We start from the raw sequence: 19,934 nt of genomic DNA, 5'->3' as shown, positions 1-19,934 counted from the left end.
TTGTGCTTGTAAAAGACCATTTCAGAGTTCTATTAGATTGTTAACTTGTGACTTTGTATATTCAACCACACAAATATGTTATGAATTATTTTATGTGTAGTAATATTAATTTTGCTTTAGTAATATTAACATGATGCAGTCTTGCTCTCAATAAATTAAATCTCTTTCTAATTAGACTTCATTTTCCTCCCATATGACAGAAAAAGACTGATACTGGGTGATTTATAAGAACTTTTCTAGTTCTCATTTTTTCTTTTCCAAATCCAGATAGACAAAGATATTTCTGCATCATGTGTTGTTTATACCTGTGGAGAAAATACATATTCATTGAACTTGACCTCTTGCTGTCCACTGTGTGCTAATGGTATGTACCTAGATGTTATTTTCTCATCATTAAGCATCTCCTTAATTTATATCTACTTGAAATGTCTTGTATGCAATTTTAAAACAAATCCTTAAAATTATAGGAACATTATATCCCAGAAAGAAATTTTGAAGCTAATGAAATCCAACAAACTAAGGCTGGTGAGTAAGCTAATCCTGTAAATAAGTGAACATACCAACAACTGATAATAGTTATATTTGGTTATCATTTTCTATAGTTTCTATAAGATGTTGACTGGTGAGAAAAATTTAAGTTACATAATTTATACCACTGTATGAACATTGAATAAGATAATTTTCTGAAACTTTATGAACACTAAAAACAACTTAGCATGATTTTGTAATTTCATTCTTAATTGGAGAGCTAGAAACCCTATTTTCTAGATGAATTTTACCCTGCTATTCCAACTTATCTGATTGCATTTTTGAAGTGCTAAAAACCATCAAGAATGGGCATATCCTCATACTGGAAGACAAATGAAATACCCTTACTGATGAACACAGGAACCCACTATGAATAATTTATTATCAGAATTAGTGGCAGATCTAACTTTCCCCAATAGGTGGGCCCAGCACTTTACTGTTAATTAGTGGCAAGAATTACAAAGCCAATGACCTCCTAGCTATGATCATCTTATCAGTTTTAAAAAAAGAAAAAAAAAAAAAGAATGTTGCCAAAACCTTCAAGAGACAGTATTACTTCATTTGGTGGGGTTAAAAGTTAGGTTATAGAGTGAAGACTAGGAAGCAGAAAACAAATTGCATAGAATTAAGAATGAAAAGCTGAGGTTATTATTTATTATTAGGATTTTTATAGCTGATGTTCTATATTTATTTATGCATTCAACACATATTTATTGAGTTTTGGAAAGTGCCAAGCATCCTTCTAAAGATTGGGAATATGATAGGAGTCAAATCATCCCTGCTAGAATGCATCTTAAAGTCTGAGAGTGTCTTACAAGAGGGGCTTTTTTTTCCTTTTAAGTATAGTATAGCAAAGTATACAGCATGAAAGAGGGAGTGCTAAGGACTATAAAAATAAACAAAATAGGAAGAAGTACAGTAAATAGGATAAAGAGAGTTTGCAATTTTTTAAAGGGGGAGTCAAATAGGGCACATTGAAGTGATGTGAAAAAAAAGTCTAAAGATGTGAAACAAGCAGCCATGAAGTCATGTGGATATACAGAGGAAGAGTCATCATTGCCACAAGAAGAGGATGTGCAACAGTTCTATCATGGAAGCATGCCTGGAAAGCTCAGGAACATTAAGGAAGACAAGTGTGATGAAGGTGAGTAAGCAAGGGATTGAATCATAGGAGCCAAGGTCAGAAAGCTAACAGGAGAGCAGATCTTTTGAAGGTTTCAAGTATCATCTACTCAGAGTGAGGTGGGAAGTTGTTGGTGGGCTTTGAGCAAACAAGGGTCATGATCGAATGTTAACACAAGAACTGTCATTGCTGTGTTCACAGTAAAAAAGAAGGCTTGCTTCACATTAGGAGGTTTAGTTAGGAATCTAGTAAAAATCTATGAAAGAGAGATTGTCCAAGGGTATGTTGTCAGCAAGGTAGAGAAAAGAAGTTCTATTCTTTAGGTATTTTGAAAATCGGAGGAGATGGATTTTGTGTGTGTGTGTGTGTGTGTGTGTGTAAAATGATGAAGTTCTTACTTAATGATATTAGAAAGAACAAGCTTTGGAGGTTATATAAAAGATTTGATGTGATATTCAAAATCTGAGATGCTTACCTGTCAATCAGGTAGAATTATTGAGTAGACAGTTGGCTATAAACATTAGACATTGATCTGAAGTCCATAAGAGTGATAAGCTTAGAGATATAATTTAAAGCATTAGAATACTGAAATAGCCAAATGGGTGGAGGAAAAAAGCTGCAGTAAAATAAGAATTTTAAAGTTATCACAAAATAAGCCTTTTCTTTTATAGTCTTTACATTAAAAACATCACTTGATCTCACAGTCGATAGCTAAGCCAATAAAGTAGCCATTCATCTCCTAGCTATTAGTTAATAATTTAGTCATGTTCAGCTATCACAATAATTCAACTATCATTTAATAATTCAGTGAAATTTCAAGATGAGTTTTTTTAATGCTTTCAGTTCACCCTTAGGGTAAATAATCTCTACAACATGCATAGCATAATCAGGAAGGAGCAAACACACTTTTGAATCTCTGATGAAAGCCACCAAGGATCTATGTTGTTAAGAACATCACATTGTTGGGCTCAGGAATCATTACATGCAATGTTAATGTGCAATAATATGTAAATGCATGGCTTCTACAATATGTTTTCCCTAAATCTAACGCATAGGTATAATGAACAGAAAACCAATATTTAGTATTTTTCTAGGAATAAGGGTGACAAGTATTAAATTTTGCAGGTCTTTGAAATTTATTGTAGTCACATAGGGAAAAAGTCAGGTTCCCAGAGGGAAATAGATGGCATACTCAAAGTGGGTAATTTGAGGAGGAGTTTAACAAAGGGGCAAAAGTGACAGCAAGATACACAGGGGTAACTTGGTAAATGTCATAAACCCAGTAAGTTGTATAACTGCCATTAAAACTTAAGTCTTTCTGACTACAAAGTTTGCAGATTTAACATGATTTCACACTCTTAACAACTACCTTCACTGTTAAAATAGACAAGTCAAGGGAAAACAAATTCAAATTTCAAAATATTCTCACAGACTGACTCAAGTATATAAAGTTTCGAAGATTAATGTTTTAGAGCAGAAAATGTAATATTGTTTCTATTAGAACAATAAATGTCAGCGGCTGCATAGCATTTAATATAATTAAAATTACTCATAAGAAAGTTGTCTAAAATACTTCAAAATTATCCTTTTTATGAGAAAAACAAACTTTATTGTAAAATATATAAGCACTTAATTAGAGGGATCAATCATTAAGAACTGGGATATTTTGAGAGCATAATGGGGTGTTTTAAATACTGGTGCCAGAAAATTTGTACATATGAGTGCTTGTGGTCACTGTGCTTAGCTTACTTCCTCAGCCTTTGTCCTGGCCTTCTGTTTCTGTTATTATAATTCGTCCTTATTTCTTGCCCATATCCATCTCAGAGTTGCATCACAAAACAGATTAGGTTTCTAATCACATTATCCCTATAGCATTGAGAAATTAAGGAACTCCTACCCACAAGAGATTTCTGGAGTTGATCATTCTTCTAATCTCATGGCCAGTTAAACCCATCATGCTTCACATCACCATTATGCTTCTTCAACATCCAATAAAAAAAAAACAACTATGCATTTAGCTTTTGCTACGTTGTTATTTATATCATGTTATTTATATCATTTCCTTTCCCTTATCAAACTTTTCTCTACCACCTAAACCATAATTTAGAAAACTTGAGAAGAATCAAAATAGGCATCTCCCCTCCAGTATTTAGTAATAAAATTATTTTTAAAAGGTCTACAGTACTATGCCTAAACTACTACATGCTCATAAGACTAAAATTGTAAAGTTTAAGTTTGAATTTTAAGTGTATTGGATTGATCGGGGTAAACACAGTGATGAATAGTTAAAATAACAGTGATGTCCAGTGAGCATCATAAAATAGAAACATTGCATGTCTCCTTGGGATAATCTGATGAAGCAGAAACACGCTTTCCACTCATGCAGTCACTGCTGAGATCATCTAGCAGATGCACTGTCTCTCCAACCCCCAGCCATCTTAGGGAACCCCAAGTATGCTGAAATGAAGTTTTACTCCCTGTTGCTCTTTTACTGCATGCTAAACACTAATGGGCAGATAATTGTGAAGATGCTCTCTAGCTAAACATCAAGCTTTCCTCACCTTATTGGCAAAGGCATGATGTGAGTTGTAAATCAAAGGGTTATATTTCGTGAATACATGCATTTTTATGTGTTTCTTGTACTTTGACAAAATGGAAAAACTTGAGATGGAATTGTAAACTTAAATGTAAAATAAGTGATGGCCTTTGCACAATTCCAAATCACAACTTTTGCACTCTACCTTTGAAATACTCATTAAATACCATTAAATTAACTACCGTTTCAGCTTTTTCCTTAAATATCCAATATACATTCTTATCACAATTGGAAACTAGGTCGTCCCTTAAAACAGCACTCCTGCTGAGGCCCCCATCAAGTGAAAGCTGTTAAATTTCTCATTCACCCTATCATATGACACATGTTCTGTGCTGGATGTTGATAAAAGACCTATCTTTTCAAAGCCATCATTCCAAACTATTTATTTTACTTATATTTCAGGTTTAAATAACAGTTCCTCTTTAACAATTGTTACACCATAGAAAGAAATGAAAAGTTGCCCATTTAATTTTGAAACTAGCAATCATGAGATCGGTCAACAAATTCACTACTTGAGATATAAAATAATGGATTTTAAAAGGAAATTAGATAAAATTCAGCAGCCATTCCTAATAAAAATTCTAAAAGGCAGAGAAGAGGTCCATACAGATGAAAACAAAGAATATTTTGTTTCATAGTACACATTTTATTTTTTTTCATAGTACACATTTTAAAGCCATATTTATTAATATCTAGTACAAGACAGGGTTACCTACCATTATTACATAGCTTTGTTTTGGAAACTCCAGCAAACAAACTAAAAACAAAAATATTCAAATAGGTACTAATATTAGAATAGAAAAATATTCTTCAGTTAAGTAATGGCTTAACAAAAAAACAAGGTTTTAGTTTTACGTAAGATTAGAATTTGACTAATGGTAGAATTCATTAATCTTGATACAAGAAAATATTCAAATCCAGTAACTTCAAAATTGACCAAAATAAATGGAAATTAAAATTTTCTGGTTAGCCTGGGCAGCTCAGCAGTTTAGCGACACCTTCAGCCCAGGGCGTGATCCTGGAGACCTGAGATTGTGTCCCACTTTGGGTTCCCTGCATGGAACTTGCTTCTCCCACCGTCTGTGTCTCTGCCTCTCTCTCTCGCGCGCGCTCTCTCTCTCTCTCTCTCTGTCTGTCTCTCATGAATAAATAACTAAAATATTTTTTAAAAATTCTATTCACAAAGGCTTTAAAACAAAGCTGAACTGCTCATAAATAAATAGAAGAATAAACACTTAAGAACCTATTTAAAATAACACATTTTATTGAAAGACATAAGCAAAAGCTAAAAAAATGGAAAAGCATACCATATTCTTGGACAAAAATAATTGTCAAAATGCCAACATTACTAAAACCCATATATAAATATGGATTTATTCCAACTAGATTCAAAAAAAAAAAAAAGTTTGATAATCCCAATTTTAAAAGTTCTCCAGTTTACCTAGAAGGAGAGATGACAGAGAAGATTTAAAACAAGGAAAATAACAACAGAAAATGAAAAAATGGTAGAAATAAAGATAGATCTGATTTTTCTAATCATTCACAGAAGTGATGAATCCACTATAACCTTAAGTTGGCTATTAACATAAATTAGACAAATAGATAATTAGTATCAGATAATCAGTCCAGGCCCTATTTTCCTTAAGTAAATTTTTTAAAGTTGCAACATATATCAAAATGTATATACATCTTACTTATACACATGAATAGGGATGTGTATAAGTAATATTCCTAAACATTATATATTAGTGTAATGTTTCTGAATAGATATGAGCACCTATACACATATTAAGTGTTTTTTGTGTATGTGCGTATACATGGAAACAAACAAAACCCAAATACACAAAGAATATGAACCAGCAACTGTGTTAAGCTATATTTATTCACTGCTTATTTTAGAATTGCACACATATACATAAACACATATGTATATACATAAGCATATACATATATTTTTATCTTTACATATTTACAAAATATTCTTTTTTATTATTTTTGTTTTTTAAAGATTTTTTTTTTTTAGAGAGAGAGAGCATGAATGTGAGTGGGGGGAGGGACAGAAGAAAGGGGAGCAAAGCAGACTCTCTACTGAGTAAGGAGTCCTATATGGGCTCAATCCTGGGAGCCTGAGATCAAGACCTGAACCAAAATCAAGAGTTGGATGCTTAACTGACTCAGACACCCAGGCACTCCACAAAATATTCTTATGTGTTTGATGTTTTATAACTTTTCATAATTTAATAGACTTCATTTTTAGAGTATTTTTAGATTCACAGAAAATTGAATAGAAAATACAAAAATTCCCCATATACTCTTCTTATCACTCCTCAGACTATTTCCTCTATAATTAACATTTTGTATTAACGTGGTATATTTGCTAGAATGAATGAACCAATATTGATAAATTATTAACTAAAGTCCTTAGGGTTCACTCTCCATGTTGTACAGATTGAGGAGTTTGAAAAATGCATGTCAAGTATGTACCATTACAGTATCTTACAGAACAGTTTCATTACCATAAACACCTATGCTCTTTCTCTCCCCTTCCACAAGCCACTGGTAACCACTGATCTTTTTACTACACGTTTAGTTTTGCTTATTCCAGAATATCAGATAGTTGAAATCTACAGTATGTAACCTTTTCAGACTGCCTTCTTTGAGCAATGTGTTTAAGCTTCTTCATGTCTTTTAGTAGTCCCCTGTTCATTTACAACTTTTTTTTTAAACAATATTCTGTTGAATGGAGGTACCATAGTTTATCCATTCACCCATTGAATGACATATCCTTGTTTCCAGTTTTAGGCAATTATGAATAAAACTGTTGCAGATACTCCTCTGCAGGTTTTTGTGTCACTAAACATTTTCACTCAGTTGTGTAAATACCAAGGAGCAGGACTGCTGAATCATATGATATACGAATGTTTAGCTTTGTAAGAAACCACCAAACTATTTTTCAAAAAGGCTTTTACAATTTTACATTCCCACCAGCAAAGGATAAGAGTTTGTGTTGCTCCAGATCTCTGCTAGCATTTGGTATCCTCCGTATTTTTAATTCGGGCTAATAGGTGTGTAGAGGTATCTCCGTGTTTTAATTTGCAATTCTCTAGTGACATATGGTAAGCATCTTTTCATACACTTATTTGCCATCTGTTCATTTTTGATAAGGTGTCTGTTCAGATCTTTTGCCCATTTTTATAATTGGGTTGTTTGCTTTCTTATTGAGTTTTAAGAGGGTTTTTTGGATATTTTGGACAAAGACCTTTATCACATATGTATTTTGCTAATGTCCTCTAGTCTACGGCTTGCCTTTCTATTTTCTTAACAATGCCTTCTCCAGAACAGAGGTTTTTACATTGTAATGAGTACAATTTGCCAACTTTTTCTTTTGTGTGTTGTGCTTTAATGTGTATAGAAACTCATCACTAAACCCAAGCTCAGCTAAATTTTCTCTTATTTTTAAAATATTTATTTATTTATTATTTATGATAGACATAGAGAGAGAGAGAGAGGCAGAGACACAGGAGGAGGGAGAAGCAGGCTCCATGCCAGGAGCCTGACACGGGACTCGATCCCCGGACTCCAGGATCGCGCCCTGGGCCAAAGGCAGGCGCCAAACCACTGAGCCACCCAGAGATCCCCTAAATTTTCTCTTATATTATTTTCTAGATGTATTACAGTTTACATTATATATTAATATCTATAGCTATTTCCCATTAAAAGTCTATGACTTTTTTTAAGTCTATGACTTAAAGTCTATGATAATTTTTTTGTTGTATGTTGGTGTTCACGTGTTCCAACACCGTTGTTGAAAAGATGATCCTTTTCCCGTTGAATTGCTTTGGCCCTTTGTCAAAAGTTAGTTGATTATATCTGTGTGAGTCTATTTCTAGGCTTTCTTTCTGTTTCAACATAGCTCTTCATTTTCCATTACCACACTGTTAATTACTGTAGATTTATAGTAAGAACTTAGTTCAGATAGCATCAGTCATCTGACTTTGTTCTTTTTCTTCAGTATTGTGTTCATTATTCTGGGTCTTTTTTGAGTCTCCGTATAAACTTTAGAATCTGTTTTCAATATCCAAAAAATCATTTGCTGGAGTTTTGATTTGTGTTGCTTTGAATCTATATATCAAATTGAGAAGAATCGACATTTTAGCAACATTTTCTTCATATCCATTGACGTAGAATACCTCTCCATTTACTTACATTTTCTTTGGGTTTTTAAATTAGAGTTTTACATTTTTCTTTTCTACCTTTTACTTAATTTTCTTGTCTTCATGCTAGGATTTCTAGTATGGAGATAAATAGAAATGGTGAAAATAGACTCCATGCGTTTTGCCTAATTTCTTACCAGTAAGAATGATATTAGCTTAAGTTTTTATAAATATTCTTTGTCAATTTGTGGAAGTTCCACTTTATTCCCAGTTTTCAAGAGATTTTACTGTGAAATGTTAATAGATTTGGGCAAATACTCTTTCTGTATCTATCAATGATTTTTTTTTCTCTTTAGCCTATTGATGTCATGGATTATATCACTTGATTTTCAAATATTAAAAAGCTTAGCCTGCTCAGATTGTATTCAACTTGGTTATTGTATATCATTGCTTTTACACATCGTTGGGTTGAACTTACTAATATTTTCTTTTTTAAGATTTTATTTATTTATTCATGAGAGACAGAGAGAGAGAGAGAGAGAAAGAATGGCAGAGACATAGGCAGGGGGAGAAACAGGCTCCCTGCAGGAGCCCAATGCAGGACTCCATCCTAGGATCCCAGGATCACGACCTGAGCCAAAAGTAGACACTCAACCACTGAGCCACTCAGGCATCCCAGTAATATTTTCTTGATTATTCTTGCATCCATATTCATAAAAGATTTTCTCATTCCAGTATAATTATATTAGTTTTGGGTGTACAAAATGATTTAACAATTCTATACATTGTTCAGTGCTCAGTGCTCATCAAGAGATATTTTTTTAAGATTTATTTATTTATTTATTTATTTATTTATTTATTTATTTATTTATGATAGACCTAGAGAGAGAGACAGGCAGAGACACAGGAGGAGGGAGAAGCAGGCTCCATGCCGGGAGCCCGACGTGGGACTTGATCCCGGGACTCCAGGATTGCACCCCGAGCCAAACCGCTGAGCCACCCAGGGATTCCTGCATCAAGAGATATTAATCTTTAATTTTTTTATCCTAGAATATTTTTGTTTGGTTTTGGTAATACTGGCCACATAAAATGAATTAGGAAGTGTTCCCTCTGCTTCTACTTTCTGGAAAAGATTTTAGAGAATTCACTTATTTATTTGACAAATGTTTGGTAGAATTCTCCAGGGAAATTATTTGTGCCTAGTGCATTCCTTTTGTGGAACATTATTAGTTATTGATTCAATTTATTTGCTAGATATAGGTCTATTTCTACTTGTCTGATTTTTAGTAGGCTGTATCTTTCAAGGAATTGATCCACTTCATCAAAATTATTAAATTTGTGAGCATAAGGTTATTTATAATATATATTATTGTGTTTTTGTCCCTGGGATCAATAGTGTTAGCTCTTCTCACATTTATGATTTTAAATAATTTGTGTATTCTCTCTCTTTTTTTTTCATGGAGCATAGTCAGAAGTTCACCAACTTAATTGATTTTTGTCATTGTTTTTGGTTTTGTTGATATTCTTTAATAATTTATTGTTATCAATATCATTAGTTCTTGCCCTAATTATTGTAATTTATTTTCTTTTCCTTTATTTTTTAAGAAAAGGATGGAATTTAATCTTTATTTACAGGACACTGCAAGATAGGAGATTCCACATAGAAATAAGAAATCCATTGAGAGGAGGAGCTTTATACAGTTTGTACAGTTTGGAAATGGTCAAGTATAGTTTTGTTGTAAAAAGTACTTCAATAGCAAAACACATTTAAAAAGAATTCTTAGTAGAGAAACAGTACGGCAAACTTGTACCAAACAGAGTACACAGCAAATAACTTTCTGCCTCTGCTGTACAATCTAAAAGTTAAAGGTCCCAGGAGTGCCATCCTGAACTTGGAATGTATAGCCTTCAAATGTAGTTTCGGGCACAACATTCTGATCTTCCTCTTCCTCTACAGAGAGAGACTTCTCAATTAAGTTTAAAGAAGCTTTGTACACAGACAAATTTTCATGGTTTTGTAGAGCTTCAATTTTGTCCAAATCTCCACGTTCTTCAACCATTATACTAAGTGTCTCAGTTTCACCTAGTTTCTCAGCAGCCTGGAAGATGTTTGAAATGGTATCCAGAATAACCAGAATAATTTTGGTATCTTTTGCAGTTAAGAGGTTCATCAGTGGTTCTATTATAACACAATGAATGAGGTATACAATCTGTTCAACCATTCCTCCACTTGTATAGCTGGTCACAGCCCAAACAACTTCCTTTTGTGTTTTAAAGTCTGCCTTAGAGAGAACACCAAACAGGAATGGGACTAATCCATGATTCACAACTTGCTGTATCTGGTTCTGGCGACCAACTGTGATTTTAACATCGTCCATGTAGCTTCCTTCTGAATATTAGTTTTGGGGTTCATTAACAAGCTGGGAAAGACAACAAGTGCTCCTGCATCTGTTACAACCTGAGTCTGTTCATTTGTCTCAGTGATAATATTTCCTATGACTCTTAGTGCAGGAGTCACAATGGGCAATTCAGTAGCTCCTAGAAGCTTCACAAGTTGGGGTATGACTCCTGTTTTCACAATTTCAATCCATTCATTTGGACCACCAGTAAGATAGGAAATGGCCCAGCAGATATCTGCTAATACTTCCGGATCATCATGATGCAGGAGATGAACTAAGGTAGGAAGAATCTTCTCAACAGCATCTTACCAGGGTGTAGGATTCTTGTTGCGACAAAGGTTTGAAAGGGTCCAAGTAAGGGTACATAAGTAACCTACATGCTAAATATGACATATCAGGAACTGCAAGGAGAGCCAACAGTGGGTCAACTGCACCATACTTGATAACTAATCAAGTCTCACAAAACTGAACCATCACCTGTAATGTTTCCTAGAGCCCATACAGCTGGTTCACTAATGTGGGCATGGAAAGATGACAATAGAGAAATGAATGCTGGGATAACACCTCCATCTACCACAGCCTTGGTCTGTTCTGATGTCCCAGAAGCAATGTTAGTGGGCCCAAGCACATTAAAAGTGAATAGGACTACAATCAGTTCTGCCCAAGAAGGACACAAATTTTGAAATCAAACCAGCCTGGATTATGTTGTCTATGGGGGGCTGTTTTTCCCTAGAAAATAGTTTCCTAGCAACTTGAGTAGCCTGGAGGTGACTTTCCAGATTGTTGTTATTTATGCCTTTGACAATGTCATCAAAAGACCTATTTACAGTGCCCTTGTTGTTGCGGTTGTCCTGCAGTGGAGAGGTAGCATCATCAGTAAATGAGCTTACATTTCTCCTTTTCAGCATCTGGTCATCCTTCTTAGCTTTCCTCAGCTCCACATTACCTTCTATTCAGCTCTGCCTCATTTTGTACTGTCTTTCTCCTTGTTCTTGAATCTGTTAAAGCGGACAGCTGGTGAATTAACATTCTCATTGGTGGACATGGTTATGAGACAAAGGGAGAAAGCTGCACGGCTGGCTCAGGCTTCCGCAGGAGACGGTGCCAGGCAGGTAGGCTGCGGGTCAGCTGCCCTCAAAACGCCCACCACGGATCAGCCCAAAGATGGTGTGGCTATAATTTATTCTCTTTTGCATACTTGGGATTTAATTTCCTTGTCTTCTTCAATTTCCTAAAGTAGAAACTTAGATTACAGATTTTAGATTTTATTTTTCTAAAATATATTAAATGCTATAAATTTCCCTCCATGCATAACTTCTGTTAGATCAAACAAATTTGGTAAATAATATTTTTATTTTCATTTAGTCTAAAATATTTTATATTTACCTTGAGATTTCTTTTTTGATCCATATGTTACTTAGAAGTGTGTTGTTTAATCTCCAGGAATTTCAGGACTTATCAGCTGCTCGCTCTCTGTAATTAATTCCCAGTGTAATTCTATTGTATTCTGAGAGCACATGTTGCATCATTTCTATCTTTTAAGTCTGCTAAGGTGGCCCTTAGCAAATGTGGTCTATCTTGGTGAATGTTCCATGTGCACCTGAGAGGAACAGGCATTTTGTACTTGTTGGAAGAAGTATCTTATAAAGATCAATTAGATCCAATTGATGATGTTCCATTCAACTATATCCTTAGTCGTTTTTACCTGCTGGATCTATCCATTTCTATTAGAAATATGTTGAAGTTTCCAACTGTGATAATAGATTTACCTATTTTTCCTTGCAGTCTACCAGTTTTTGCCTTAGATGTTTGGACACTGCTTTGCTAAATGCATATAAACTAAGGATTGCTATGTGTTTTTAAGGAATTGACTCATTCATCAATATATAATGCTCCCTCCATCCCTCTTCATTTTTCTTGTTCTGAAGTCTGATTTGTCTGAAATTAATATAGCTACTCATTATTATTATACTATTATTGTTGTTATTGTTGTTGTTAGGATAGTATCTCTTCACCATCTCTTTAGTTTTAATCTCTCCATCTTTATATCTGGGATTTCTGTTAATATGTAGTTGAACCTATTTTTATTGTCCACTCACAATCTTCATCTTTTAGTTCGTGCATTTAAACCAGGCACATTTAGTGTGATTATTAATATATTTGGATTGATATCTACCATATTCGTCCCTGTTTTCTATGTTGCACTTGGTTTTTTTTCTTTCTTTTTTTATTTAGGTAAAACTTATTTTTTGTTGTTGTTAAAAGATTTTATTTATTCATGAGAGACACAGGGAGAGAGTCAGGGACAGAGGCAGAGGGAGAAGCAGGCTTCATTCAGGAAGCCCATCGGGGTCTCCATCCTGGGACCCTGGGATCACTCCCTAAGCCAAAGGCAGATGCTTAACTGCTGAGCCACCCAGGTATCCCTGAGGTAAAAATTATATAACAAAATTAACCTTCAACTAATTCAAACTAGCAGAAAGTAAATTTCACAGGATAAATATATTTATTTGTGTTTAATTTTTAACATATATATCACAAAGCCCTAAAAAGTAATTGGAATGCATTAAATGTTTAATAATATTTTCTTATGTAAATGCACATGCGTGTAATTGAATTTGGCAAATAATGAGAACAGGAAGACAGATGGAGCTACTTGATATTGAACATTGAAGACCATGGTAAAGAGAAAAAAAAAAGTTTCTTCTATGTACAAGAAGCCATTGGCAATTTAAAGCAAATGAGTGACATGGTCCAATTTCTGTTCTTAAAAAAAAAGGATTAGTCTTTTATATAGAGAATATATAGTAATGGTCCAAGAAAAGGAAGCACAAAAAGTGCTAAAAGTTAGGAGGCTACATGATAGCCTAGATAAGAGATGACGGTGACTTATATTAATGTGGAGAGATAAGCATAAATTCACAGACAGCTAGGATGGCAGAGTAGTAGGAGGACCCTAGATTTGTCTCGTCACTAAACACAGCTAGATAAATATCAAATCATTCTGACTACCTGAGAAATCAACTTGAGGACTGACAAAACAAACTGCACAACTAGATGGAGAGGAGAGGCCACATCGAGGAAGGGTGCAGAGATGTGGTTTGGGGGAGAAATGGATCACACATGATGTAGAAGGGAAGGAGCCCTGGTCATGAAAAAAGGCAAGAGAGAGTAGAGTGCACAAAAATGCACACAAGAACACTTCCCCCAAAGCCATTGGCTGGGAAAATGAACAGGGCTGATTTTGGTGAATTTTTGCAACCAGTGGGGATCAAAGACTAGGTTTCTAGAAGTCTGCAGACTTGGCTAGTATAGGCCACTGAGGGCTCTGGCCTACTCCTAGAGAGAAGGCAGGCACATAAGCAATCCCAGGGCAGATGGTGCAATTGGGGATCACCTGAAGTGCACAGGAAGAGACTTAATTCTTCTTGGAGTACATCTGTGAGAGGTGACATTGCCTCTCTAGGAACAAAAGAGCCGGTGAATGTCATTTCACCCCTCAGCCCCTCAGCATAGGTGCAAAGACACCTGCTGAAAGTGGCTACCCAAATGCTTACTGTTTAGTCTACTTTGCTCCAAGTCCCATGCCCCTGTGCTCTGTGCCACCTCCCTTCTCAGTCACACCTTCATCCATCCCAGCACAGTCAGGCCCTCACCCAGAAGACCAACACTGGTCCCTGCCACACCAGCTCCCTAAAATTTGGAGTTTTAAAAATCAGCAGGCTTGGCAAGGATAGAGCCAAAGTGCACTGCACTGCTCCAGGCAGACAAGCAATGCAGAGACAGACAGCAAGAAAACAGTGATCTGAAAAAATGCCTAGGATGCAAGAGAGGAAATTATTCACTCTTCTGGAGTACTTCTCTAAGAGCAGCAAGTAGAGGGTCCCCTCTCTGAGAACAAAGGAGCTGGCTATGGCATTTCCTTCCCCCACCCCCCAGCATAAACCAGTTTTGGTAAACAGCACAGCATCAACACTGGCTGCCTAACCCATTTCTACTAATTCCCACCTCCTTGCCTTCTGCTAGTACTGCATTTCTCAGGCAAGTGTGCCTAAGAATCAGTGCAGGGGACCCCTCCCCAAGAAGACCAGCACAAACCCCTGCATGCACTATGTCTATCGACCAGAGTTCTACAAGGCTTCAATTTTACTGGAAGTAGCATCAGGTCTCATTTAACAAGCAAATGAGAGCACACTTAATTAAAACTTGCCACACTCTGACCAACATCCGAACACTGCCCACTACAGACAAGGGGAACCTCAGCTGACTGACCTGAGGGATTGAGCAGCCAAATCACAACAGCAGAGCATATGCAGCACACATCAGAGAAACTCCCTGAAGTGTCAGGTCCTAGACATTTTAAGACCTTTTCTTCATAAAGCCATTACTCACAGGAGCAGGAAACATAACAGACTTTTTTAATACATGGAAGAAGACATTAGATTTTTCTATTACATAGAAAAGAAAGAACAACAAAAGATCATATCCGGAGATCTAATCAAAACAGATAAGAGTAGTAATATGGCTGATGGAAAATTTAAAATAACAATCATAAGGATACTCATCAGGCTTGAGAAAAGTATGGAAGACATCAGGGAGACCCTTACCATACAAATAAAAGAGTTAAAAAAACAATCAGGCAGAAATGAAAAATATAATAACCGAGATTCAAAACCAACTGAACATAATGATCATAGGCATGGAAGACGTATAGGAATGGATAAGTGACATATAAGATAGAATTATGAAAAATAATGGAGCTGAACAAAAAAGAGGAAGAAGAATCATGAAAGTAGCCTTATGGAACTCAATGACTCTTTCAAATGTGATAACATTTGTATCATAGGATTCACACAAGATAAAAGAGAAAAAGAGAAAGGAGGTTATTTGAGGAAATTATAGCTGAAAACTTCCCTAATTTGGGGAAAGACAGACATCCACATTCAGGAGGCACAAAGAACTTCCATAAAATCAACAAAAGCAGGCCAACACCAAGATATATTGCAGTTAAATTTGCAAAATATAGTGATAAAAAAATATCCTAAAAGCAAGAAGACAAAAGAAGTCCCTGACTTATAGGGAAAGATCCATAAAACCAGCTAGGAGATCTCTCCACAGAAATTTGGCAGGCCAAAAGAGAATAGCATGAGATATTCAATGTGCTGAACAAGAAAAATCTGCAGCCAAGAACATTCTATCCAGCAAGGCTATCATTCAGAATAGAAGGAGAGATAAAGAGCTTTCCATACAAACAAAAACTAAAGGAAACTAAAAGAGTTTGTGTCCACCGCACCAGCCCTGTAAGAAATATTTAAAGGGGACTCTTTGAGTGGGAAGGAAAGACAGAAGTGACAAAAACAAGAAGGGAGCAGGGAAAATCTCCAGAAACATCCCCAGAACATGTAATAAAATGGCACCAAATACATATCTATCAATAATTACTCTGAATTCAAATGAACTAAACACTCCAATCAAAAGACATAGCGTGTCAGAATGGATAAAAACAAGATCCATGTATGTGGGTCTGCCTACAAGAGACTCATTTTAGACTTAAAGATACCTGAAGATAGGAAGTAAGGGGATGGAAGAACATTTATCATGCAAATGGACATCAAAAGTAAGCTGGAATAGCAACATTTATATCAGACAAACTAGATTTTAAACCTAAGACTGTAACAAGAGATGAAGAAGGTCACTATATCATAATAAAGGGGATTATTCAATAAGAAAATCTAACAATTATAAATATTTGTAGTCTCAAATTGGGGACACCCAAATATATAAATCAATTAATAACAAATATAAAGAAATTCACTGATAATAATACAATAATAGCAGAGGATTTTAACACTCCAGTTATGTCAGTGGACAGATCATCTAAGAAGAAAATCAATAAGGGAACATTGGCTCTGAATGTTACCCTGGACCAGATGGACTTAATACATATGTTTAGCATATTTCATCTCAAAGCAGCAGAATATACATTCTTTTCAAGTGCACATAGGACATTCTCCAGAACAGATAGCATGCTAGGTCACAAATCAGGCTTAACACGTAAAGAAAGATCGAGATTAAACTATATTTATTTTCTGACCACAATGCTATGAAACTTGAAGTCAATCACAAGAAAAAAATTGGAAAGACCACAAATACCTGGAGGTTAAACAACATGCTACTAAACAATTAATGGGTCAACTAGGAAATTAAAGAAAAAATTGTTTAAAAATACATGGAAACACATGAAAATGAAATGAAAACACAACAGTCCAAGACCTCTGTGATGTAGTAAAAAAGGCCCAAAGAGGGAAGTATATAGTAATACAGGCCTACTTACAGAAGCAAGAAAAGTCTCAAAAAGAACCAATGTGACCTTATACCTAAAGGAGCTAGAAAAAAAAAACAACAAATGGAGCTTAAAGCCAGCAGAAGGGAAATAATAAAGATTAGAGTAGAAATAAATAATACACTATTAAAACAGTAGAACAGATCAATGAAACCAAGAGCTGGTTCTTTGAAAAAATAATAAAATTGATAAACGCCTCACTAGATATATCAAAAAGAAAAGAGAAATAAATATAATCACAAGTGAAAGAGGAGAAATAACAACCCAAACCAGAGAAATACAATTTTAAGAGATTATTATGAAAAATTATATACCAACAAATTGAGCAATTTGAAAGAGATGGACAAATTCCTAGAAACATATAGGCTACCAGAACTGAAACAAGAGGTAGAAAACTTTAACAGACTAATCACAAGCAAATAAATTGAATCCGTAATCAAAAATCTCCCAACAAAGAATCCAAGGTTGGATGGCTTCCCAGGGCAATTCTACCAAACATTTAAAGAAGAGTTAACACTTACTCTTCTCAAACTATTCCAAAAAATAGAAATGGAAAGAAAACATCCAAATTCATTCTATGAGGCCAGCATTACCCTGTTTCCAAAACCAAAGACTCCACTACAAAAGAGAACTATAGGCCAATATCCCTATGACATAGATGAAAAAATTCTCAACAAATAGGAAAGCTAATCCAACTGTACATTTAAAGAATCATTTGCCACGATCAAGTGAGATTTACTCCTGAGTTGAAATGATGGTTCAATAATTGCAGTCAATTTGAAGCACCACATTAATAAAAGAAAGGATAAGAACCATATGGTCTTTTCAATAGATGCAGAAAAAGCATTTGACTAAGTACAACATCCATTCATGGTAAAAACCATCAATGACAACAAAAACCATCAACAAAGTGGGGATAGAGGGAACATACTTCAACTTCATATAGGCTATATATGAAAAAATCACAGCTAATATTACTCTTAGTGGGGAAAAACTAAAAGCTTTTCCTGTATGATCAGGAACAAGACAAGGATGTCCACTCTCATCAGTTATTTAACATAGTACTGGAAGTTCTAGCTTAGGCAATCAGACAACAAAAAGAAAGAAAAAGCATCCAAATTGGCAATGAAGAAGTCAAACTTTTACTCTTTGCAAACAACATGATACTCTATGTAGAAAACCCAAAAGACTCCACCAAAGAATTGCTAGAACTGACAGACAAGTTCACAGGATATGAAGGAAAAGAAATCAAGGATTCGATTCCATTTACAATTGCAACAAAAACCATAAGATACATACAAATAAACCTAACCAGAGAGGTAAAAAATCTGCACTCTGAAAACTATAAAACACTTATGAAATAAATTGAAGATGACAAAAATAAATGAAAAAGACATTTCATGCTCATGGATTGGAAGAACAAATACTGTTAAAATGTCTATACTGCTGAAAGCAAACTACATATTTAATGCAATCTCTATCAAAATACCACCAGCATTATTCACAGAGCTAGAAAAAACAATCCAAAAATTTGTATGAAACCACAGAAGACCCTGAATAGCCAAAGCAATTCTGAAAAAGAAAAGTAAAGCTGGAGGTATCATAATTCTGGACTTCAAGTTATATTACAAAGCTGTAGTCATCAAGATGGCATAGTACTGGCACAAAAACAAACACATAGATCAATAAAATGTAATAGAAAACCCAGAAATGAACCCAAAACTCTATGATGAACTAATCTTCAACAAAGTAGAAAAGATCATTCCATAGGAAAAAGACAGTCTCTTCAACAAACAGTGTTGGAAAAACTGGACAGCTGCATGCAACAGAATGAAAAGACCTCTTTTTTACACCACACTCAAAAATAAATTCAAAATGGATGAAAGACCTAAAAGTGAGACAGGAAACCATCAAAATCCTAGAAGAGAACACAGACAATAACCTCTTTGACATGAGCCATAGAAACGTCTTACTAGATATGTCTTCTGAGACAAAGGGCAAAAAGAGCAAAAATAAAATATGTAAGTTCATCAAAATAAAATGCTTCTGCATTGTGAAGGAAACAATCATGAAAACTAAAGGACAACCTATGGAATGGGAGAAGATGTTTGCAAACAACATAGCTGATAAAGGGTTAGTATCCAAAATATATAAAAAACTTATCAAACTTAACACTCAAAAAACAAATAATCCAGTTTAAAAATGGGCAGAAAATATGAATAGATATTTCTCCAAATAAGACATACAGATTGCTAACAGACACATGAAAAGATTCTTAATATCACTTACCATCATGGAAATACAAATCAAAACTACAGTGAGATATCTCCTCATACCAGTCAAATGGTTAAAATTAACCACACAGGAGAGGACAGATACATGGAGGATATGGAGAAAGGGAAACCCTCTTGCACTGGTGGAATGCAAACTGTACAGCGAGTCTGGAAACAGTATGGATGTTCCTTAAAAAGTTAAGAATAGTGCCACCCTATGACACAGCAATAGCAGTACTAGATATTTACCCAAGGGATACAAAAACACAGATTCCAGGGGCACCTGGGGGGCTTGTTGGTTGAGCGTCCGCCTTTGGTTCAGGTCATGATCCTGGGGTTCTGGGATGGAGTCCCACACTGGGCTCTCTGCATGGAGCCTGCTTCTCCCTCTGCCTATGTCTCCCTCTGTGTGTCTGTCATGAATAAATAAATAAAATCTTTAAAAAAAAAACACATTGGAAGGGATATATGCGCTGTGATGTTTATAGCAACATTATCCACAATAGCCAAGATATGAA

General features: G+C 35.1%; 1 pseudogene; it reads right to left on the bottom strand.

The window, feature by feature from the left end:
- Positions 1 to 10,204: 10,204 nt before the first annotated feature.
- On the bottom strand, positions 10,205 to 11,845 carry LOC112665660 (importin subunit alpha-1-like; annotated as a pseudogene).
- Between the last annotated feature and the right edge of the window lie 8,089 nt (positions 11,846 to 19,934).

The sequence above is a fragment of the Canis lupus genome, chromosome 27, assembly GCF_003254725.2.
Source record: "Canis lupus dingo isolate Sandy chromosome 27, ASM325472v2, whole genome shotgun sequence".
NCBI classification, from domain to species: domain Eukaryota; kingdom Metazoa; phylum Chordata; class Mammalia; order Carnivora; family Canidae; genus Canis; species Canis lupus.
The sequence above is the reverse complement of the archived record's forward strand: the minus strand, read 5'-3'. Positions and strand labels throughout refer to the sequence as shown.